Source organism: Aulostomus chinensis, chromosome 21 (assembly GCF_037954235.1).
Source record: "Aulostomus chinensis isolate RoL2024-O1b breed Wild chromosome 21, RoL_Achi_v1.0, whole genome shotgun sequence".
Classification (NCBI taxonomy): Eukaryota; Metazoa; Chordata; class Actinopteri; order Syngnathiformes; family Aulostomidae; genus Aulostomus; species Aulostomus chinensis.
In genome coordinates this window covers 16401353-16427422 of record NC_141340.1, presented here as the reverse complement: position 1 = coordinate 16427422, position 26070 = coordinate 16401353, and the positions used below count along the sequence as shown (strand labels likewise).

Here is a 26070-nt window from a genome sequence, read left to right as displayed (position 1 = left end):
AAATGACTCTTTTTTTTTTAATCCTAATTACTGGTATAGGGCCTTGTATGTTGCCCAACATACAAAAACTGATCTCAACATCCAAGCATGTCAAATATTTCTTGTTAATACTCATATTCTCTGAGAGGTTATCTTTAGCATTGATGGGTCTACATTCCTCTGATTACTCAGTATTCTTCTTATTCTTGACTCTGTAATGTCACCATCTTTGCATCTTCCCAGAAGGTTGGGTTCCATCCATCCATCTATCCATTTTCTTCCGCTTATCCTGTTAAGGGTTTGGGCCTGGGGCTTATCCCAGCGGCTTTTGGGCGAGAGGTGGGGTTCACCCTCAACAGGTCACCAGTCCATTACAGGACCAACACATAGAGACAGACAACCATTCACACTCACAGTCACACCTACGGTCAATTTAGAGTATCAATCAGCCTCGTCCCCTCTTGATGTCTTTGGACTGTGGGAGGAAGCTGGAGTACCAGAGAGAACCCACAAAGGAACAGGGAGAACATGCCAACTCAACACGGGACTTAAACCCGAAACCTTCTTGCTGTGAGGCGACAGTGCTAACCCCTGCACCACCGTGCCACCTGGGTTCCACCCGTAATGTCAAAATTAAGCACATGCTAACTTAACTAGTATGAGGGTGGGGGTTACTACACGCCAGATTCATGACTGAAAAAGTGAGATTGTGCTTCTGTGTCTGTTTCATAGCATGGCTCCAGTATGAGATGCTTTGGAGTCTGCGTATGCTGAGTAAAGAACTTCTCTCAGAGAACCCCTGGTACGACCACAGAAAAGTGGTAAACCGTGGCGAGCCATCAGAGTCTTTGGTGCTATGGTAGTTGTGTTTCCTCAATATATTCTGATGAGAATTGTTATTTGCATTGTATAAGGCTAATAGTTTTAACAACATTTAAAAAAGGGACCTCGATTTTTCAATTTCTTATATTTTTTGTAGGTTTAACAATTTTCAAAAAGAGTTGGCACCTTTTTCCAGAAAGCTCTGAAATAACTAAATAGCTGTTTCAGCTCCTGAGGTCCTCCCAGATACTTCCAAGCTTCATGTTTGTATGTAGACAGCATGCATCATGGCCAGCACCAAATTCAAAATTGATGGAAATATGACTAATTTACATTTTCTACATAGCAAAAGTTTGCTGTAAATTCAAAGGACAATGAAAGAGAAACACGACTGTTGAGTTACTGTGAATCAAAGCCGATTTATGACATAAGATGCACTAATGCCACCTTGCCTTGCTCCAGTTAAAATGATCCCCTTAGAAATTGTAATTTATCATTCCTGCACTTCAAAAGAAACAATGTCTAAAATGCTAACAGAGAAAAAAGATTATTGGGTCCCCCCTAACCCACATAGAAAACACAAACAATAATTATATATCGTCATTCAAACATCTGTTCATCTGTCACACAGCCTCACCCTTCAAAAAAAACAGATGACCTTACATGTACTCTTTAGCTTAGATTGAGCTAATGTGTCTCAGCCAAAAAATTCTTGCTCACACGAACAGAGAAAGGCAGAAGGTGCCAAGGCAATCTGAGGCTGAGGAGACAGCGGGTTGGTGTTCTTGACAGATGAGATGCAGAGCCTGACTTCTTTGTTTTATCAATGCTAAAATCTATCTCTCCTTGCCAACCTTTTCATTGCCCCTCCTGTGTTGTTGGTACATGGTGGAGCAAACACTCTTTTCTGCTCATCATATCGGCCTTTGTTTATCTCTCACTTACTAAATTACACTGAAAACATACTTGACTTTTCTGGACGCATATTTTCACAAAAATATCAAATCCATCCTCGTTCATTAGATTTTACCGCTTTCAGGTGTGCAGATGTTTTCAAAAAAAGAGACATGTTCTCATCAAGTATTTTCACATTCAAGCAAATGGTGATTCATATGGAATAGGCATTGAAAATGTTATAGACATTTGGACTGTGAAAGTTAATAAAAATCATGGGTGTTATATTATTACTCTGGAAAATAAACCATTGGTCCACATCAATACAACATTCAACAAGGTGGTGGTTTGTTAGCGATTCCTCGGACTGCACTCTCCTCTTGACAGATACCCTGCAGGGTACAGTCAATTTCCTGTTTACACACTGTTCTGTAAATAGGTAATTTAGTCTTCGTATCAAAAACATCTAAAGTTTAATCTGTGGCCTTTTCAAACAACTAAAATATGTAGCGACACCTGATCAATCCCCGTTAAGTCCCTTTTTTGAAACAAGGCATTTCAACAGATAACACACATTGGTGGTTTAAGTACACCATATTTCCGTGTTAAGCCCTTCCCCTTCTGAGTATGGATACTGATAATTTTCTTGGTTGTAAATGTACAAATACAAATAGTGGTGTACTTGCTAATCCCTACCCATCCATCCATCCATTTTCTATCGCTTATCCCGTTAAGGGTAGGGGGGGCTGGAGCATATCCCAGCAGCCTTCAGGTGAGAAGCGGGGTTCACCCTAGACAGGTCACCAGTCCCCTCTTGATGTCTTTGGACTGTGGGAGGAAGCTGGAGTACAGAGAGAACCCACTCAGGCACAGGGAGAACATGCAGACTCCACACAGAAAGATCCTGTGCTGGAGCCGGGACTTGAACCTGGAACCTTCTTGCTGTGAGGCAACAGTGCTGACCACTGCACCACCGTGCAGCCCTACCGATACCTCTTTGGTAAAATATCCCCCTGGGTTACTTTGTAAAGGAGATTTTCTTGGGTCCCTCAATTAACTTGATATAGTGCTCCAGCTGGTCCATTTCCTTGTCAATTTTTGCCCTTTTGGCCTTCCTTGATGGGGTGTCTTGGACAAACGGAAGACCCTGGAACTCAGCATGCAGCTTATCCCAGTTTCTCTTGAGACCATTCAATGTGGTCTGTCGCTCTTCTTCAGATAGCTGTTTGTTGGCCGATTCCTCCTTGAGTTGTTTGGCACGTGTGGCACTCTCCTCTTGAGCTCTTCGATCCTCGATGCGCTGCAGCACATATTCTGGTACTTTTCCATAACTTTTTTTCTTTACATATTTGGGAACAAGCCCTGACTTTTCATGTATATTCTTGTTGATGTGATTGGCCCGTGGTTTCACCTGTTCTGCCACATTTTTCTTAACAAAATTTTGTTTGGAAGTACTGGCTGTCACATGGTTGTCTGTCCTCCGGGGCACTGCTGGTTTCTTTACAGTGCATGGTTTGGAAGCCTCTCTTAAGTGCTGGTTCTTTTTTAGCAGTTTGAGGTCTTTAGCATCCTTATTGTTTTTTTGTTGTTGTTTACTTTGTACCTCAACCTTTGGTGGACCCATTGTCTTCATTGCATCCTTGTTCAGCTTTCTCTCAAGGATGACTGTTGGCCTAAACTTGGACGCATACAATGGTGGCTTTTCAACGTGAACCACTGGCTTTGGTAAATGAGTGTAAATGCTTTCCTTAGTAGCAAACATAATTTTGTGTGCAAAGTCTTCAGCTACAAACTTGTTGGTCTGTGGAGTTTGTTTTACAACCTAATATATTTGCAGAATTCTGTGTCAATGACAGTGTTAATCCGTCATCACTGTCATTGATCTCATTCATTGTCTTTGTCATTGTCACTACACAGTGTCACGCAGTGCAGTACAATGTCATTCTGACAGTTATCTCAGAGTAGAGCGATCACTTTTTCAAAATAAAAAAATCATTTGAAGCCTTACAACTCAGTTATTTTCTCTTTTTAAGTGTTTGTAGCTGATGACATCTAGGTAGTGCTCCATGTTAGAGCCTGAGGAAAGCTCATTTTTTCATGGGACATCATCCTAATTTGGGAGTTTTTGAATGCATCATCAGTACTTTAAACTTTGAGTTCATCATTAATTCATGTAAAGGTTTATTTTCTTAAATGCAGTTAAAAATATGGACAGTATGTCCATGTAAACCACGTTCTAGCTAGCTAGTTCAAGTAGTTGTAAAATCCTCCTTACATACTGCTCTTGACACGCCCCATTCATAGCTAAATGGTCATTGTTAAGCAGCTGGTAAAGACTGATTGAATAAACCCACCTAATTGATCAGTGGTTCCTTATGGTGAATCACGGCCACAGCCACAAAGAACAGCCTTTAAAGTGAATCTTTTGTTGGATGATTGTCACTGCAGTAGACGAGTGTATGGCAATTGGACTGATGACATCACACTTTAACAACATGAAAGCATCAATCCCAAAATAAAAAAAAAACAGCAGTGTGAAGGTGATTAATTTTTACACATAAAGGTGCAAAAGATAACAATTTGAAGAAAACAAATAATTCGAAAAAAATTATCCACAGAACTTTTTGAAAGGTGCAGACTAAAAAAGTGTTTGTGGAGCAGATTCTCAATCCAAAATGCATTTTGGATTTGGAAACGGTTGATACGCTTGTGTCAGAACTTCTGTGGAGGACCTCACATTTTCCCTCAAGTTTTTTTTTTTTTCCATTAATCTACAGGTTTGCTTAGAAAGTGGCAAACGTCTTCAACTGTACATATGCGACATATAAGATCTTTTCCCCAGGGCTGGGCGGGGCTTTCCGGTATCCTCTGCAGCTTCCCTCCTCTGCACACTTGCGGCTCATGAACCTGATTCCATTCTCCACACCAACAGCAGTCATAAGCCAGTCTCTTTAAGTCTTCTTCCACTAATCGCCAGTTTGTTGTTCCAACCTCTGTGGTGACGCTCTTGGCCCTACTCTAAAGATTGCCCAGTATTTCCTTGGGCTCCAGTTCTGTTCCACGAGTTTTTACCACGACTTACCTGTTTTGTTTTTTCCTTCCTCCGGCCCTGCCGTTTGCCTGCCTTCCATTCTGCCTCGCCCAGCCCTGTCGACCATCTGCCTCTTTTCTCCTTTCTTTTTGAACCTAGAGCCTGGTCAGGTGAGCTTAGTGTGACTCCCACACACACACACACAACAAGCTTAGGTAGAAGGAGGACAGAGTGATGGTAGACAACCACTCCACTTAACACTTTTTTAACCCTCAGGTCCAGTGTACACGACCACCACATATGTAAAATAAATGTGTAGGGTTGCACATGATGTAGTCACTGAAAACGTGTTCTGTGTTGTTATATGTTTTTCACAGAGAATAAGCCAAGGCCAATGAGTCTGAGGTTAAAAAAAAGAATTAATTGCATCACTGTCAAAGTACAAATTGAAATGTCAATGATGATGTGACTTCATGTGACCTCAACGACTCTGAAACTCAGAGCTCACATGTGACAAATGACTCTGTTGCAGGTCACACCCCCTCCAAGGTACAAAAGCCTGCAGCTCCTCACCAGTGACTGAGGGCGCTTTCTCACCTACCTTGTTTGGTCCGGACTTTCAGACTTTCCAGATAGTCCAGAGCAAATTGACAGATGTGAAAGCTCCAGCGGACTACGGTCCGAACTAAGGGCCGAGTCTTTGGACCTGTCTCAGGAGGTGGTCTCGGTCCGGATTATCCTGGTCCAAAGTCCGCTGCTGTGGAATGTGAAAGCATTTTTCGGACTATCGGACCAAAGCAGGATACACGTCATATTTAAACGTCTTGTTCTCACAGAAAAAACATAAACAAAGCAAAGATGAGCCGTGGTCATACTTGGGGGGAGGAGGAAATTAAATATTTCATTCAGATATGGTCAGAGGACGAAACAAAAAATGAACTGGAGAAGACCCACCGGAACTCGGAGACGTTTCATGTTTTTTCGGAGAGGCTTGCAGTCTTCGCCTCCTTGCCCGTCTGCGTCGAAATATCAAGCGCACCATAAGGACGTTATTCATTTGATGACATTGAGGACATTGCACTCGTCTCGCGTATTGGGACTGTAGTACTTGTTGTTGTTGTTGATGTTGGAGGCGCAGCCAAAGTAGTGCGAGGGCAACAAAGTGAATCCGCAGATCCATGGTTGATGGTAACTTCTTTGCTGCGACCAAAACAAATACACTGCCAGAGCACTTCCGACGTGGTAACGTCAGACGCACGCTCATCCACAAGCCAATCAATGACAGGCGCAGAGCTTGCAGTTAATGGCGTCATGACGTCGATAGCTCCTTTGGTCCGCTTTCATAATAGCAGTGAGAAAGCGAACTTTACTGGACCATATGAAAACAATGAAACAACAAAGAAAAGTCCGGACCTTGTACCAGACCATTAGGTCTTAAGCGCCCTTAGAACTGAAGAAGCCTCTTGGATGAAAGGCAAAACATCTTACAGAAAACTGAAACCGTCCAGTTGCCTCCGACACAGCACGAAGGAAAACCACTGAAATTTGGCCCTACAGTCCCGAACACCACACAAGGACTTTAATATTGAGTTATTATCAGCATGTGGATGGGGGCACTTTGCCGTTCTCTTTTGTGTGTGTCAGAAACTTGCGTAATGAGCCTGAGGAGAGATAGTAGAATATGATACTTAAAATATAGTATGTTAATTAAGTCAATTCAGGATGATTTCACATTACTGAATAGGAATTCCTCAAGTCCAACTTTTAAATGTCCTGTGTGGACATAGCTTTCATCATTTATACCACTGTATTCATTTGAATTACATTGATAGGGACAATTCAGTTTAGCAAAGTTCTAACGGCATGAAACTGATGTGCTGCATCAAGACCGAATACAAATTGTTAATTTTCGAAGAGTATAATCAGTTAAAAGTGGGTACAGCACTGGCTTGTTTTAACCACAACAGCCAGCACTGAAAGTTTGTTTTTGAAAGATTTGATGACTGAAATTAATTTGAATTCAATCAGTAATGCGCTCGAGAGAAAACAGCCCTAAATAAAGAAAGCTGATGACCTAAATTTAGATCTGAATTTCATTCATTCATTGTTAACAGTTCACACAGAGCTTTCATCAGTCACAGAAAAGGCTGTTCTCTAATTTACCTGTTTTTCTCCACCACAATCACTTAATTGTCTGAATAAAAAAGATCTAAAAGTTACTATGATGAAGTATCCGTAGTTTAATATACAAATTTGTTCACTTTCTTTCAGCTTGCTTGCACATTAGTTGAGTGCTGGTGTTGACACAACACTGGTGTGCACAGGACTTGTCCAGTCAGCAGCTGGGAATAGACCTTACTCCAGGCCAGTCTCCTGCCCAGCTCACTAGGCTAACTAACAGTTTTATCCAACAAAAGCCCAAGCCTGATGCTAGATAATGCTTTACTCCCCCTCATTCAGTATCTGATACACTTACCACTGTCTTACCTTCTCTTTTCTACTGTTGTCTAATCTTTTTAGTTCCCAGCCGATAAATCATCCTAATTTTCCTTCACTGACTTGACTTTCATTGACAAACTACAATTAAGGGATGGTGTGGACTTTAGGGAGGGTTCTGACATAGATGTCATTGCAATTTGTCAATTTGTTGTTAGATGGTGCATTACCACATTTTGAGTAAAGTTTGTCCAGGCCCCCATGGGCTGACAAACCTTGTCGTGTCTGTTGATGTGCTGCATGTCCGGGTCTGTCTATCTATAAAGGACATTTTGTGTTTATGTCTGTGGACCAAATGTCTCAAAAAATATAACTCCAGTTAATCTCAATGTATGTGCATTACTGGCCCCCTTTGGAAGTGAAGAGCAGAGTTTGAGGGTCTGGTGTCTGAGGTCTTATGATCTGAGATGACTGAGCCATTGAGATGCCACACTGAGATGACAGAGCCATTGAGATGCCACACTGAGATGACCGAGCTTGTGAGATGCCACACTGAGATGACAGAGCCATTGAGATGCCACACTGAGATGACAGAGCCATTGAGATGCCACACTGAGATGACCGAGCTTGTGAGATGCCACACTGAGATGACAGAGCCATTGAGATGCCACACTGAGATGACAGCTTTGACATGGCTTGTCATCTGTACAGTATGTGGTGATCAAAGCATCACAGCATCAAAGTTTTTACAGATTTTTGAAGTTGTTTTCCTTCAAACCTCATGCGCCACGTGTATGAGTGGCCCGACTTTCCTGATGCAGCTAGGGTGATGAATCATCAGCTTTGGAATCAAGTTTCTCTCTGGGAAAACAGTTTTGAAAAGCTTGTGATGATCAAAAATTAGGTCTTTTTTAAGTAACAAGTCATACCATGGGTTACAAAAGGTGAAGACACAATGTTTACAATTTGTATTAGGAGGAGGAGCAACTCCCAACAGGTATCATTACTAGATGCTAAGTCTCCAGACATCAGTGGGGTATCATGCAAGAGGCACCATGATGGAAGAGCATTAAGACCAAATTTTTGCTATTGTCATGTAGTTTGAGCCCACTTGGCCTGTTTTTTTTCCCCGTGAATACCCATAATTAAAGCTCATAATTGTCTCTGACAATGAACCGAAACCCAAGCTTCAATTCCTATTGCACCACTCCTTCAAGTAGATCATGCATGATGTCGACTGCGTAGTTGTCTTATGTATGGAACAGCTGGAGGGGATTTAGCAGACAAGTTCTTTTCACACCAAATGTGAAGGCCAAAGCAGGATTTTGTTGCATGACACTGGAATGTGCTGAATGAAGGTCTTTCGAACGCAGAATTTAACAATTAACAATTTTCACTAAAAACTGATTGCAAATAGTTTCACTGAAACAAAATCAACAACAATTTGCACTAAATGATTCAAAAAATCCAAAAAAGGTCATGTAAAGCTAAGTTATCGCCAGTAACTTGAAAAACTGAACCTTTCACAGGCATGTCTGAAAATGGCAACTGCGTTCCTTCTCTCTTCAAAAGCTTCAGATCATCAACAAGAGGCTTCAATATAGAAACAATCCCATACTTTTTAAAGTTTTCTGAGGGAAAGAGCGCTACAAGATGAATGTTCATCTACACAGTATTGAGCTTAGGTGGCAGGTTTCACGGAATGAAATAAACAGCCCATTTTTTTTTAGCCTAATGGATTAAATCATCATCAATTAAAAATCATCATAGTAGAGCTGAATCTCAAGAGCATGTTCGTGTTGTGAAAATAATTTTGATTCCCAAAATAAGAGCCATCCTTTAAATCCCGGTAAAAACATTCCTTGTGTGGTTTTGGTTTTTGGGTTTGAGTTCACTGTTCTGAAACAAAGATGCAAGAGATCCCATGATGGGCACATACATGAATTTATCATTTACAGGAACTTGTTTGTAGGTGCCTGCTGTTGTATTATCTATGCGTACATCAAAACGCACACCAAGAGTATGCTCTACAGGTTTGGCTATTTTCCATTTTTCAACAAAATGTTTCATCCTTTTAGATTCTGTGTTCAGACATGAGAATGGATTTTCAAGCTGATCAAAACAATCCTCCACTTTCTCTATGGTCTCTTTTTTATGTAGCAGGCGACAAACACTCAACAACAGCTTGTTTTGCATGTGCATGAATGTCATGAACCAGCTCCTCCACTGAACCAACTAAGGACTGCACAGTACTTTCAGGGACTCCTGCTCTTGTGCAATAACAGAGCTGCACATGTCAAGTATTGTCTTTTTTCAATTGGAATGTGCGCAGTGACAGTCACGGGAGGATCCACTTGCTGTGAAACAAAGGCTCCAACGCTTTGGGCACGAACTCAACATTGCTGGTGACACCTGAATCGACACAGTCTCCAGGTGCTCCAGAAAAGTGTAGCTTTTAACCGGAGTATGTGCAGAAAACAAATGAACATCCAGGGTCGCCACACTTCAAACGCAAAGTCCTTCCCGGGTACAAACCATGCGGAACTTAAAATGTCTAAATAACACTTTACAACTTATGTGGTGTACCTTGTAAACATTATGTCAAGCCAAAGATATCCTAGTCTTCAAACAGCACTTTGAAGAATTCTTGGTCTTATTTCTTAGACCCGAGGACTCCCTCTCACACTGCCAAAATCGATGCTGTACACGGTCGTCTGGATAAATGTATAGAAGTTGCACAACGCCTCATCATAGGACAAAGCAAAAGCAAAATGTGCCTTTAAAGGACTCAAGAAAGACAGCCACCCTGATATGCGTCAAACAGGGGGATGGCCTTTTGGTCAAAGACGGTGTAGAAATTCTGGAGGCTGTTACGTCTTTGTCCCATACACAGAGTTCCCTCGAGAAAGGTTTCTATGCTTCTCCCCACCTGATAGTGAAAGAAAGTAAATGAATCACAAGGAATCAAACTTGGATTTTATTTTGAGTTTGCAACTCTGCATGTCAGGTGCACTTGCCATTAAAAAAAAAAAAAAAATCAGTTTCGACCCTTGAAAATGCCACGTTAGTTCATGCCTAGCATTAAACATTTATTTGCATTCATTGCCTGACTACTGCTTGACATTCATGTTGCAAGGAGTCTTGGGGCTGTCCTGAAAAGTGGGCTTGGATTTCTTGAACTCTTCAGCAGAGCTGTGCTGGACCTGTTTTCAGCTTCAATGCGAGATAAGCGGAACCATTTTGGGGATCATAGAATGTTCTGTAATGAAAGCATGGATACTGTTAAGCAGGGGTGGAAGGACTACAGAAAAAATCTACTGAAGTATAAGTGCTGTTACTTTGATGAAATTTTACTTAAGTAGAAGTAAAAGTACTGGTGTAAAAATTTATTCAAGTAAAAGTAAAAAGTAGCTCACTTAAAATGTACTCAGAGTAAAAGTTACTTCGTTACTTTTTTTGGGGGGGGGGGCGGGGGGGAGTCAGGAGTGTCTGGCAAACCATTAGCCACCAATGCTATTGAACTGTTAGTTACCTACCTGTAAGGTAGCATTGCTAACATACACGTTAATGGCAACGTTAGCTACTGCACTGAGTTACTGATTTAATGGAACGTTATCCTACCTGTACATGCTTGCGCAGGTTTGATGCCGAGTTTGAGATATGCAGATATCTTTGGGACAAAGCTTGCACTGCATAACCAAGCTGTTCCTGTCTGTGTTCTTGAACTCCAAAATGTCCGTCAAATATGACCAGGGATTCATTTCGTTTTGTTCATCTTCGCCTTCCTCCTCAGCAACTTCAAACGTATCCATTTCAGTTGAATTTATTTTTGAAGTTTCTGTGTCATACGTTCAGTCTCCACTGTCTTGCGGTAAGCGGCTGATGGCACTGACATTCACTGGGGCTGGGGCTTGCACTGGCTGCAGCTGTTGCCAGGGCGACCTTTGTGAAACTGTGGATACATTTTACTCTGTAATGGAATCGATTTAAAATTTAGCGAAGTACTGGTACTTGGAAAAAAAAATGTACTTAAGTAAAAGTAAAATTACAGATTTTAAAAAGTACTCAAAAAAGCAGAAGTACACAAAAAAGCCACTTAGTTACAGTAACAAGAGTAAATGTAATTCGTTACTTTCCACCCCTGCTGTTAAGTTGTATGGCTGTGGTGTTAAGTTACTTCTACAGAGCAACATAGTAACATTACCAATTACCAATTACCAATCATCAACCACGGCTGACCTAACAACCGTTGCTGGCTTGTATCTGTTGTGGAAGTCCCAGATATGGCAGAAAACCAAACACCACTGTATCTGGATCCATGGTATAATCTGCACACAGCTGGGTGAATTTCAACGCTCTATCCAGGAACTGCGCCTGGACGACACTTCAGGCTGACGAGGGCCCAGTTCGATGACCTGTTGGTGAGGATCCGTGCCGGGATATCACGGATGGACACCAACTAGGTGCCAGGACTGTTGACGTGGCTTCACTGATGCCAGGGGAAACTCAACGCTGAGGCTCTCTCGACACAACGTCAGGCGAATTTGTCACGCAAGTTTAATATTTTCAACTTGCATGTAGACATGAATACGCAAAATTCACATTGCAAAATTCGTGCCACTACATTTGCGTCTTATCGCTTCTCTGCACAGACTTTACATGTAAACTTACTGCGCAAAAATTTGCATCGCGTTTGGTGTGAACACACCTTAAGACTAATTTGGAAATTGTGAATATAGAATAACTAAAGTTTCATCAGTATGACACTGCTGTCACAAGATTCAGTTCAGTCCTGTTGTCTGTGCATCTTCAAAAATGACATACGTGATATCAGGTGCATTTCAAAATCCCTTCAGAAATTTCTTTTTTGTTAATATTTCGTTTTTTGTGCTTGACTGGGAAATGCTCCACCTTACAAGAAGCCTGCTACAGGCCAGTCAAAAGAGACATCTGCCTGATTACAAAAAAATCAACGGAACTATCCTATTAGGATGCCCTTGTTTGCACCATGTGAAAAGATTGCTGTGCTTCCAGAAAGTAACGACAGCATGGATGCATTGTAATAGCGATACCTACATAGCCATTCTTTTTGGGTCAGGATCCTTCATGTTCGGAAATGAGGTCATTAAGCCAAGTGCACATGTAATGTGGACTTTGCTGGAGGGATCTTCTTGAAGAGAAAATGCATCGTGAAAGAGAAGGAAAAAGATTATATTCATATCAATTACTTACCCTACATCGTTTCAAGTGTTTGCGGAAACTGTTTATCTACCTTTATGGAAAAAAAAATCTCATTTTAAAAAGTGTTGGTGCATGTAAAACAAAGAATATCTGCCAAAAAAATAGTCAACTTAATTGTGCATCGCATATTATTGCGATAACAGTGCAAAACAGTCCACTCAATGTAGACTGCCATGTCTGCCTGGTGTTTTTTGAGGCAATGGGCCCCATGGCATGTCTTTTCTTACCAAGATTTCTAGGTGTATTTTAGACATTTCAGCAAAATATATGTTAAGTGTACACTGAGCAAATGACTATAGAGACTGTAAAACTATACCCCCTACGTACTTTGAGAATTGATTATTTCTGCTATTGTGATCCACCCCTCATTAACAGCTTTGTAATCAGAAATTGCAACCGTATTTGGAATGAAGTGAACGCAAAGAAAAACGATTTTAAAATTTCACCCGCGAGTGTTTTAGAGTTGTCAGATTATGAATTTGATGAATTTTGAATCCTCACCAAAAGGGAGGGACCTGTACCTTTCGCCTCCATTGTGTTCACTGAGCAGCACATGTCTCTGTCCCACAGATCTCAAAACAACAGGCACTGGTAATGAAAAGATAACTTCTTTGTAGGGGTTTTTAACGAAATTCCGCGAAAATAAAATGACGAAATAAAATTCAAAGACGCACAAAGTAAAAATCATTTATAAACAACAACAACAATGCAAAGTGCCGCACCACGAACACAGATGATTTTTGACCGTCTTGCCTACTGTATACACATATTACAAGAAGAAGAAGAACACTGTAGGAACACCACAGAAGAAGAAGAAGAAGCGAAACAATTATTCCAAAATGGGGGAAGACGAAGTCGAACAAGTTGTGGACGCTCCTTCATCAAACAAATCAGATGTGTGGACTTATTTTGGCTTCCCATGTAAAAGACAAGGCAACGGTGAGACGATTGTGGATAAAACAAAAAGCGTATGCAAAGACATTTATAGATCTAGTTTAGACAGCGGCCCTGAGGCTTATTTAATATTTGTTTTCCTTTTCATTGAAGAATGTTGTTGTCCTCATTGTTTACAACAACAAAGCACTTTTTTAATTGAAATTTTACATTTGTATTTGCATTGTAGTCTAATTAAGGGAAAATACAATACAATACAAATACAAATTATTTTTTCAACGCAAAGAGCATTTTATTTTGTAATGACGCAGCAATAACTTGTATGTCTGCATATTAAGGAAGAAAATAAAGAATATTAGATTTTTGCATTTCTGATTTTTGATTTTCTTTATTTGGTATTGTGAGTATTTTGTATCGTGAGCCCTGTTCCCTATTTGGTGTCGTTTCGTGAGTTATTTCGTTGCACCCCTACTTATTTGACAATAGGGTTTATGGCAATTGGCAAATTTGCCGAAATATTTGCACTTGCAGAGCAAAATGTTGCACTGTGAAAAGTGCACACTTACCCATGGCTCTCTACCATGTCTGCCACCAGTGTATTCACCATCTTTTTTCGTGTAAGAGCAGATGCTTTGTTTGAGAATATTCTCTGAGTATTTGATCACCACCTGGCTTGGAATGCAGGACAACACAAAAATGTCTGACACAAAAATGAGAAAAAAATGTATATATACATGTATATATATATATATATATATATATATATATATATATATATAATCATGTTAGACAACATACATTGACAAACCTGAAATAACCATTGTGAAAATAAGTTCATGTGTAATTGTTCAGTTAGATCAAAATATTCGCACTCGTCTCTGCCCCATTGATCTGCCACAAACAGGAAATTTACTCTGCAGATTCAGAACAGTAAGCGGACACAGAGAGCAGCAGTGAGCCCAGAGTAGCAAGTGAACACACACACACTGAAGAAAGCTTTTGGTAATATGGTAATAAAGTTTTTTTAAACAGGCCAACAAATGCAGCTGATGCCTTCTCCAGCTGCTCATACATGGAAGTCGGTCAGTAAAAGACTGATTATTTTGAAAAAGTCACCACAAGGATGACGTCCATCACGTGATGCACACTGGCCAAAAGAGACTTATTCCCCATAGACTTACACTGGAAAAGAGGTGTGCAAGTCAGAGGATTTTTTTTTTGAGGTGTATATAAACTTCCCAGTATGAACATTTAAACAGCCCTATTTAAATTTTAGTTTTCTAGGTTGTAAAATTCACTCAAAGCCCAATTCAGAGTTATAATCCAAATAACACTATCATTTCTTTGTCGATTTTTATTCTGCATTTTGAAAATATCTGTTCAGTAATTAAATTGTAACCAAAATGATTGAATAAATATAGTGGAGTGAAAAAATACAATATTTGCAATTTTTAAGGAGAAGAATAAAGTAGCAGAATTGTAGCTGAGTAAATTTACCTCCTTGTAAACACTTGCATTGCATTGTTCTATACATCCTCAGTCTGTGGAATCCTGACTCATTTACACCATCCATGGAAGTCCACAGGAACCAGCATATTCACGTCTTCAGTATTAAGAAAAAGGCATACATAACATAAAATTACACACAAAATCTAACAAAACATCCATTACATGTTTACAATGGCTGATACAATTAGATTACATGTGGTGTGTTTCTGTTATTAAATTATGACAGATACCAAGTCCCTCCTCATGGTCACTATGGATTTACAATGTTCCCCAAATGTCACGCTATGGTCGCTGTAGGAGCACGATAAGAGGGTTGTAGCATCACGACTCATGACTGTAGCCCGGTGAAATTAAAAGTGTATCAACCATAAAATCACCACATTGTCTGCTCGCTCTTTGATGTAACACACCAAACTAGTGTTCACTACAGCTGCTAGAATCCTTGAAAAGCACACACTTGATTGTACCACAGCAATACTACATCCACCTCTGGTGTTGCAGTTTTTAGTCTTAACATTAACCACGTAAAGGTGACCACGTCTGGTCTGAAACCTGAGCCTGAAACCTGGCTCAATACTGAGCTACATGCTAATGCTGTTAGTGGTGGCTACAGACGCTATTGGAACATAACACACTAATTGTAATGTTTAGCTGATATCAGCCACCAATGTCCAATTGTATTCTCTCCTTTGAGCGTGCTAAATTTTTGTTGATTGAAGGGACTTTATCAAGACCGTGCCAGCTGTCTGCGAGTTCGACAAAACTAACTCTGTGAAAAATTGGGTTGCACATTTTCATATTATAGTCCATCTATCCATCCATTGTCTTCCGCTTATTCCTGTTAAGGGTTGCGGGGGGTGGAGCCTATCCCAGCAGCCTTCAGGCGAGAGGCGGGGTTCACCCTGGACAGGTCACCAGTCCATCACAGGACCAACACATAGAGACAGACAACCATTCACACTCACAGTCACACCTACGGTCAATTTAGAGTATCAATCAGCCTCGTCCCCTCTTGATGTCTTTGGACTGTGGGAGGAAGCTGGAGTACCAGAGAGAACCCACACAGGAACAGGGAGAACATGGAGACTCCACCCAGAAAGATCCTGTGCTGGAGCCGGGACTGGAACCTGGAACCTTCTTGCTGTGAGGAGACAGTGCTGACCACTGCACCACCGTGCTGACCACTGCACCACCGTGCCGCCTCATATTATAGTATGTCATTCAAGTTCATAGTAAGTGGTATTACTAATGATACAGTTTCCCTAAAAACATCACATTTGATCAAATAACACTTAATAAAGCATCATCGGAAAATGGCGTCTGCAGACTCTGGATGAGAAGGAATGAGGGGTGTGGTCTATTCAACACCTGGAGTATTAAAGTTCATTAACGACGATGACCACAGCGATTTTATTAATTTAATCTGGGAAGTGTTCGATGTACTCAAGGGGGTGTTTAAATAACACTGAACACTGTCAATTGAAACCAACACTGAAAAATGAACTTTGCTATGCTATAGTATTGCACTTCTGGAGTGATTAGCACTGTACTTGTGCAGAATATGGCACCAGGGGCAAAACCAGCCTGTACACCATCTTGATTCAACCAGTAAGGAGTCAAATGGATCAGAGGTAGAGGGGCGGTCCCTTGTCGAGACATTGTAACGCATTGGTCGATTTAAACGCATTGCCATGTAAAATAGGTTATCTTGGGTTTTCCACGTGAGTGCATGGAAGGGCTGGGAGGTCCCAAAAGAGCCACACTGTGAATTTGACCTTTCTGCAATTATGATAGTGTTTTCTTTTGCTCAAGTGGCCCTGACTGAAATACAGTTTTACAGCAGGAAAGTATAGATGGGCATAAATTCGGCAGCAAACAACCGACCACGGACACTCACATTTGTACATTTGATCGAATCTGGCTAACCTGAGGTGTCTGCTGCCTGGACCTGCTCTTCTTCCTTTCTTCCCTGTTAAAAGGGTTTTCTATGGAGTTTTTCCTCAGTCGATGTGAGGGGCTAAGGGCAGAGGACGTTGTTAAGATGCCATGTGAAGCCCTTTGAGACAAACTGTGTGAAAAAAACGGGCTGTACAAATAAAATTTGCCTTGCCTTGCCATCTTCCATCAAACTGAAGGAGAGCTGTGCCGGCTTCTACAGTGGTTACCATCAAGACATTTCAGAAATCAGTGGAAAACTCCATCAATTGACCACCCCACTAACGGTGCAACTGGATGACTCAGCAATTAAGTGGCAAGGTTGTTTTAAAGTGCTTTACTCTTGGATAAGAAAAAAAAAAACAAAGGAACACAAATTTTCGCATGAGTAAAAAAACTGGAAACAAATTTAGTTATCAAAGACAGAGATGTTTTTTTCGGAATAAAAAAGTTACCTGAGAGGATTTTTCCCGTCTGCCCGTCATTTCAGATTTGGCATTCGTAGGGGGGGTTACGAAATAAAAATGATGAAATAAAGTTACAAGACGCACAAAATAAAAATCAATATATAAAAAAAAAATAAAACCCAACAATGTGAAGCGGCGCCGCGCACCACTAACACTGATGATTTTTGACCTTCTTTCCTACCGTATACACATATTGCACATGTAAGACGAAGAAAAACAGCAACGCCAGAGAAGAGGAAGCAGCAGCAAAGCAATTATTTGTAAATGGAGGAAGACGAAGTCGAACAAGTAGTGGACGGTCCTTCATCAAACTCATAGGTTGTGTGGACTTACTTTGTTTTCTCATGTAAAAGACAAGGCAGCAGTGAGATATATTTTGTTTTTTCAAAGCAAATAACGTTTTATTTTGTACTGACGCAGCATGAACTTGCACGTCTGCATTTCATGTCAGAAAATAGAGAATATTTGATTCTTGCGTTTCCGATTTTTGATTTTCTTCAATCTTTATTTCGTGCCCCTATCCTGGTTTGCATAATCCGTCAGTTTGCTCCAGGTGGCCTAATTATGACTTGACCGCAGCGAGCAAAAAACGAAGCACCGTGCAAAGTTCAAGGAAACTTTTATTGTCACGTGTGTTTTTCCTCTTAAAAAGAAACTCTGCCAAGAGTGAGGAACACCTCAAGCCCACATCTACTAATCACTGCTACCGTGGCTTGTGTTCTTAAATACTACAGCTATAATTTCAACATCAGCACGAGCAGACAGTGAGTAGATAATTCTGTGCTTGTTTCTTAATTTGTCGTCGTTGCAGGTGTGTGCTTGAGACAGCCACACCTGGACGTATAACCTGGGCTATTTATCATGTCTCTCTCTTTATCACTCTCCAGCGTGCTTGCCGTCCTCTACTATTTCCCCTCCAGCAACGACAGGATTATGTCTGACATGTTTAAGGAAGTGGCTTTGGCAGGCAGTGTAGAGACAGGCAAAGACACACACACACACACACACACACACACACACACACACACACACACACACACACACACACGAGCAATTGCACACAAATTCCTGATGGCAGCCTTGCCTCAGTAACCTTGTATAGCGGGGCAGGTTTCGACGATGTGTCTGTCAAGCTGGAGCTGAAATTAATCTGAGTGTGAAGAGAACAGGGGAGATGAGGCAAGGAAGCGTTAGAATTAACTGTATCTTTGCAGATGTCTTGCTGGATGACAGAGGAGGGCTGTTGCTGTTGGTAAACTGATTGCCACCGTTGATTTGAGGAAGGAATTAGCCTCAAATTTTGGGACGTGAGCATTATTTATACTGCTGAAGCTCCTGCTGGTGATGTTGGCAGTTGCGTTAGTGAGGAGGCCTTCACTTGTCTCCTTGAGAGCTGCATTTGTCTGCCAAGAATATGACAAATGACTCTTTGGAGAAGGAAAAGGAATACACACTCCAGCTCTGGCTCCACACAGCCTGAGCAGAGCAGAGTCATCTTACATATCACCAACACTGAGCCAAATTTACGACCCCATGGCTTAATTGTTGGTTAGATTTCCAAGTGTTGATTTCAAGGTGAGATGACAGCAAGAAAAACAAAGAGGAAGAAGCCTGGGTAGGCCAGGACTCTCATCTGACCGTCCTCAGTTTAACCAACAGGTGAATTCAGAGATGCCTGTAAAAGGGAGGAAATAAAGAGGAAGCAGGGAGACCTTCATAGTTCCCTCAGCAACAGCAAAAATCAGACAAACGTGTCCAAAATAAGGGGTGCTGTCAACATCCGACATCCTGTGCTTTCAGACAGGTTTTTATCCAAGCGACGGAGAACAAATGGCAGGAAACGCAGTGCCAGGAGGGCTCCTTATACCTGCTTTTAAGTTGACATGCCTGAACTTGTTGACCCCCTCCATTAACCCGGAGGTTTGCTTTTTCCACAGACTCACTGTTGATGCAGACAGGACGCACTGTCTCCTTGCCCACACCTCACTATTCATCAGGCTTTGTATGAAGTTGTGGGTTGTAAATCAAAGTCCTAGAAAAGGGAGAATTGGATAGAAGAGGGAGATGTTCAAAGAAGTTCAGAGTGTCTTTGAAAATCATACATCATCACGAACAGGTATTTTGATTTGTGGTGTTTAATTGGGGCATTTCTCAGATTCACATGAAAGGGAAGGTGAATTGATATTTCAGGCTGAGAGTGTTTCAGTTTGTGCAGTGAGTCTTTTTTTTTTTTTTTACTCAGGACCCACCCACAGTTCTGCACCTGGGAGAAAACAGTGTCAATGTACCCTTGTGGTATTTGGGGCTTACAATGAATATTAAGTGCACACCTGGACTGGCCATTGAGAGCACCAGGAGTTCTTTCATTGGCCTGGCTTACTGAATGGCCCGCATATAAAATATTAAAAAGTACGATATGTTGTGAGGACTGTGTGGACAGACTCTTGCAGGAGAGACATACGAGACCAGATCTACTCGTGTAAATCCTGATGTTGGTGATGCATCATTGTTTACATGCGCAGTTGCAGGCAGCTCAGTCAGGCTTCTGCCATTATTCCGCAATTCATGAACCAGGGAGAATTTGATTATTTAAGGAAGTGCCATCCTGGTCAAATAAAGAACTTTTCATAAGGAACAACTCTTTCAGCTGAAACCACACAATATTCATCTCATTGTCTGGCCAGAAATGCATTTGGCTGTTGTTTTGCTGCCATGACGAAACCTCACTTGTGTATGTGCTGTTCTTTGGGATTAAATACCATAATGGGATGAGCACAACATGCACACTGTGCAACGCTGAAGCCAGTTTGGGGCCAGTGGAGGTGTTTACACGCTGGAATTCACTGATTCCCAACCACATTGACCAGGTATGCTCGTCTTAGTCTGAAGCATCTGATGTGTGATTTCAGTGTTCAGATTTTGAAGTCAGGTTTCAGTCAGACCAACGAATTAACTCAACTTCGACTAACGTCATTTTAAATGTCTTGTATTTGCGTCCGCACAGACCGTGATCGGTTACGATGATGTAAAATAGAAAAAGGCTAAAAAGTCGGATCATTCTGTCTCAAAAGCGCGTTCACCTCGTCAACAGAAGAGAATTATCGCTCAAAATGCTACGGAGAGGCTTTCTGGTTCGTGTCACAATGTGTGGACGCAACCTGAAACACCTCCCTCTGGCAGTCGTGGTTAAAGAACCAACTTCAGCAGTCCTTTAAGATCAGTTTTTGCTGTGTGCTTATTTCTCATTTTTTGACTTCATTGTCTCTCTCTTTGCTGGTTCTGGTGAATAAGCAGCATGCCATATAAGAAAAGAAAAACATAATAATTGCATGCTCTGAAAGTAAGCTATGTTGTAACAGGGTGATCTTTTTCTATTTTATAGCTGTTGTTCTTGGCTTTGTCCTTTATTTTTGATTTATTATCTCACGGTCACAGATTGTGGTTCTGGTAAATACCACAACTGTCCACTCAAAAAGTGTGTGTCCTCGGGACAGCTAACCAGCAAGGCTAAAATAAGTCTCGGTTTGTTATGCTTGTTTGAACAGAAGCTGTGGCCCATTTGGTGGTTCCCAGCAGAACTCTTTTTTTCCCCCTCCAAATATAATCCTGAATACCACTACCTCATCTTACTCTGTCTCCCATTGTAAAAACTGACCAACCCAAACATATATTTTTAAACTGATTTACTTGGGGGGGCTTGGAAAGTTATGCAGGACATTAGTAACTGGCTGATTTTATGTTCTGAAAGGAGACACCGCTGAGCCAGTGAAGCAATTCATCATAAAAAAATCCACTTTTCGCCAGCTTTTACTCAGCACAAACTGTTCATTGTGTCACTGTCTCCATTGCACAACTCAGACACTTCACATCTTGCCAGAAAAAGCACGTATTGATTAATATTAGCGACCTGCTCATGGTTGTGTGGGGGGAAAAAAAGCACCTGATGATTAAATTAAATGATCAGCTTCACGTGAAAAAAACACTTCAGTTAAGAAAGGCTGTGATGAAATGAAAACTGCCTGACGAGAATGCAGAACTCTGAAGTCCGCGTGGACAGATTGTATGCACCGAATGTTGATTGTTGTCCACTGACATACGGAGAGACCATGAGTCTGTTGGAGCTGTTTGAATTTGGTGGACGTGTGTTAAACGACTAGAACCCTGGAATAATAAATAATGACTCCCAGTCACCCTTCACTCAGTGTAGGAGTGCAGCACAGTAGAAGGCTGAATGGAAAAATCCTCAGTCCAAACAACGGCTTGCTGCTGTCTCTGTCGGGCGCCCTGAGCATCTGTCATCAGCCGTCTACATTGTTTTTGAACAATTGGCACTAATTTGCCATCTGGTTGAGGGAGCCTTTGTTGCTCAGGAAGGGAAGCGTTGTGCAATTATCAATGGCAAGTCCACTTAGGGAGCCACCAGTGGACAAAACAAAGACAAATGAGGAGACAATGCTGTTTATCTCAGTTCTGCTCTGATTCACTTTATTGATGTTGACTGTTTATCGGGAGATTCTCTCCAAGTGAAGGATGGAAATTTAATGTCCAGACTAGACTGACAAATTGAATTTGACTTTTCAAAAAATTAACAGTCCACCATGAACAGCGATTTAAGGTGAGCTCAACGTACTATAGCCGATCAAAGCACGTGGGAATAGACAAAACTGGCGGAATGAGGCGAACATCTTCACATGTATTCAGCTAAAAAGTGCTGGATGCTATGAACATCCAAATAATGCAGATGTACAAGCAATAACAGAATTGCCATCATCACTAGAAAACGTGGCTGGGGTTTCTTATTACATGACATTGCATTATACACTTTATCCTTTCCACTATAGATAGAATGTACATTATTCTAAAGTCTATAGTGGCATACGAGTCCTGAAACCCACAGGTATGCGTTATCAAACATCTGGTTCCCTCATTTCAAAGTCGGTGAGATCTTTAAAAGAAATGAGTAGGTCACAATTGCCGTAAATATTGTAACATTTTAAAATGTATGTGTCTTAAAAATGTCAGCGGCTCTATGAGGCTGCAAACATCACACTGAAAACAGAAGAAGCCCAACGGTAGTGATGTGCCATTGAAGTCCCGCATTATTGTTGTCGCATCGTCATCACGTACTGTAACTTTAGCTTTGTATGGCTCGTCACTGTACTAACACGTCAAAGTTTCAAGTACATTCCAAGTGCATGTTGTACTCTTTGGTTATCAGTGTTCAATTTTTGGAATAAAAAAACAAAAACACGGAGGTTTTAGGGATTCAAAAACTAGTTCCGAGAGCACCTAACATTACCAGTTTTGAACAAAGTCTCTATTCACCTGAAAACCTGGTTGCCTACTCCTCCTGTCTATGTTTTCATTCTTGCCTGTGATTTTGAAGTGTTTTATTTTGCAGAATATCGGACTTTCAGAATCACTGTGAAAGCCATGTTCAGTCGCCTGCTTTTTTTTTCTTTTTTCTTTTTGCTAAGATTAAAATCTGCACAAATTTACTGACCAGATATTAAGGATATAAAGATACAGATCGTAGATCGTGGAATGCTCTCGAGCTTAAGAGAACCAGCCGCTTCTCCTGGCATGTCAGCTTTTACACCCCGCCCCCTCCGCTCCATTCTCAAGGAAAATGGACAGTGACATCTCTGTGGCAGAGTAAAAAAAGCATTGGCGACTCTTATTTTGCTTCTTTTCTCTCTGTCTCCTTTACCCCCGCCCCAACACACACACACACACACACACACACACACACACACACACACACACACACACACACAACACTCCCTCTACCGCTTCTCTGTGTACCCCCACTACCACCACCACCACCACTGTCTTCTTCACCCCTGTCCATTTTGCAGCTGAGGCCAGAGAAGATGAGAGGTGCTGCTTTCTGTCCAAAAATCAATAGACCTTACTCACCTTTGAGTGAGGCTGCAAAGGCAACATCATGACTGTATTTGGCTTTACACTGTGTGTGTGTGTGTGTGTGTGTGTACACATGCATGTGCACTCACCAGCCTGTCTAATGTATTATTGAGGAGTGCATCTCAGTCATCAGTTCCAGGTAGAGTGCTGAAATTGAAGCAGAAGCTGATGTCATGTCGTTGGGGGTGCTTCAAGATTTGTCTGATGGGAGTTTGGAAAACTTCATTTATTATTAAATAGAATGTTTTCTTTGACACAAATCATCAAATTCTCTTCGACAGTAATAATAATAATAATAATAATAATAATAATAATAATAATAATGTTAAAGACCATTAAGTTATCCTGATTTTCATGTTAATTTTTGTGTGTGTGTGTGTGTGTGTGTGTGTGGGGGGGGGCTTTTTAAGCTTTTATGAAACATTCTACTTGATGACAAAGAAGGTTTTCTTTGATCAAAATATGTCATTGCCCTCAATTTATAAAACCCCTTGCAGCGTAACAGTAGATTCATATCAGTAACAACTTTATTCATATTATATTAAGGCTGTTTTGACTCCACAAGCAAAGGTCTGTTTTCATTGAATTTCCAAAAAATCATTTCACCCTGAGGTTACGCTGTTGGAAAAATAATCTCTTCAGCTCCTGTCAGCACAAGAGCAGTCTTAAATATTATGAACCGAAACCCCAGAAATTTTCATTTGGAAATTTAATTTGCACCACAGCAGGTCCATACACCGCATGAAAGTGCATAAGCCTTTAAAAAATGTAGCCCTGATTCGATTATTTAATTCAGAAATCTATGGGCGAAATCTGTTTAAACTGTACTGGTAGCGTTTTAAATTGAAATAACATATTATGATGACTGGCAATAAAATAATGCTGTTGCCCCCCAAAATAGATAAATAAATAAATAAATAAAGCCTCAATTACTGTACCTAAAAGTGTAAGAAATGCTTGTTGCTCAAGGGGATGGGGGTGGGGTGCAATTACGGCCTCTGAGGTGAGTTTTTCAACCCCTTTTTACCCCTTCTTTGAACCCAAAGGTGCATTTCTGGCCTCTCGAAGACCAATATCGTTCTTTTGTTGTAGCAAATGTAGCTTTGCAGGGAAAATTCTTCCAAAGTAGAACCGTCTCATTCCTCAATTTTTGAGTGTGTATGCTTTGAAAATTAAAGGCCATACATATCACTAGAGACTAAACAAATGGAAAAAAAAACAAAAAACCCAACTTGTCCTGACAGTTAATATTAATAGCACACATACCTAGTGACAGCATTGCTTAAAAGATAATCCCATGAAGGCTGTGGGGAGTGGAGGAGAACGACAAATAAGGCCAGCCTGAGCAATCGTGTCAATTTTGTGTGATTCATTTTGTGGGGTCTGCTGGAGCATGTGACAGCTCAGCAAATGGCGTTCCACAGATCTGAATTCCGACGTTCCTCCATTGATAATGAACAGCACTGTATCCCTGGATAGGCAGAAGTCCTTCTTGTTGCAACAGAATGTGAGTGCGCAGTCTTGATCACCAACACAGGGGCAGTTTTTCGCGCCATCTTATCTGACGAGTCCACATTGAGCGTCTGTCCTACAAGAGCCTGTGGAACATCAGTTAAGTTAGGCTGACTTTTTGGGATAGAGCTGTTGTTTTCCAATTACGCAGAGAGGAGAGGAGAATGTAAGTAAGGCGGAAAAAACAGGCCAAAAACCTATTATATTCAAAATACCTGATGCTGTGAGACAGCACTATAATTACAGAAGCTAGCTACCATGCACCAGGACAGTAATACTGAGACCCTGATTGCACTGACTGGGTCTCAAACGAACCACGCAATGACGTTTACTCATGTAAAGCAGAAATATTCGAATCTCATCTGCTTCTTCTACGAATACGGAAGGTTTGCGCTCGTGGCTGATGAACTATGGTCAAGGCGAACAAAGAAAAGTGTTGGCAATACGATCGTCAATTTATTCAAGGGCAGATATCAAGTAGTCATACTGTAGGAAGCAACGTTGACAGTGAAACCACTTGGAAATATGTCAGCAGCTCTATACAATATAACAAATTTATGTGTATTTTTTTTTTTTAATTCGCAATTTTATTCTGACTCCACCAGCCTTTTTTCAGTTTCATTTTTTTTTAAGTTCCCAGCCAGTACTAGCATTTAAAAAAAAAAAAAAAAAAAAAAAATATATATATATATATATATATATATATATATATACGTAAATAATGAATTGCTCTATGAATATCTAAAAATCAAATATCTAAAGAAAGAATACAGCTTTTAGTTGTAGACACCTCAAAGTAATTATTACACAATAGATGCAGCCGGAGGAAGAGCCCCGAGCTCAAACTGTCACGCATGCCACACATTTACTAACGGGAGCTTTTAAGTATGCAGAGCTTTCTTTTCCTTTGCTCAGTTTTTTTTTTTCTGATCCAGCACCCATTCCACTTGGGCGCTGGATGTGCGTGTCACATTCTCTCATGTCTACACGCATTACGTTATGTAATCAAAACCTTTCCAAATGCTCTGTACCTTTTCTTCGAAGAAAAAAAAAAAAAAGTCCCACTGAAAGCTCCTTTGAAGAATTCACCAGTCACCACCTGGTTGAGCAAATCAAACATGACCCAATCCCTCCAGGATTTCGCGTCACCGTTTTATGATTGTTGCGGCCTAAAATGCCTGATTTTTGCGGCAGCTTCTGTGAAAAGTTGGAACAAAAGTTGCAATGTTTTTTTTGGAATGTTTTTCTTTTCTTTTTTTTTTTTTGCAAAAGCGCCTCAAAATTTTTGATTAAGAATGAAACTGGAAATTCTCATATTCCAACTCTTTTTATTGTAATATGTGCACTGGGAGAATAGATCACCGTCCATAACAACACTCTTTAAGTTGCAGCTTAGCAAGTAATTCCTCAGTGCCTTTAAAATTG

General features: G+C 40.8%; 1 pseudogene; it reads right to left on the bottom strand.

The window, feature by feature from the left end:
- Window positions 1-348: 348 nt before the first annotated feature.
- LOC147241870 (enkurin pseudogene) lies at window positions 349-3637 on the bottom strand (annotated as a pseudogene).
- Window positions 3638-26070: the final 22433 nt, after the last annotated feature.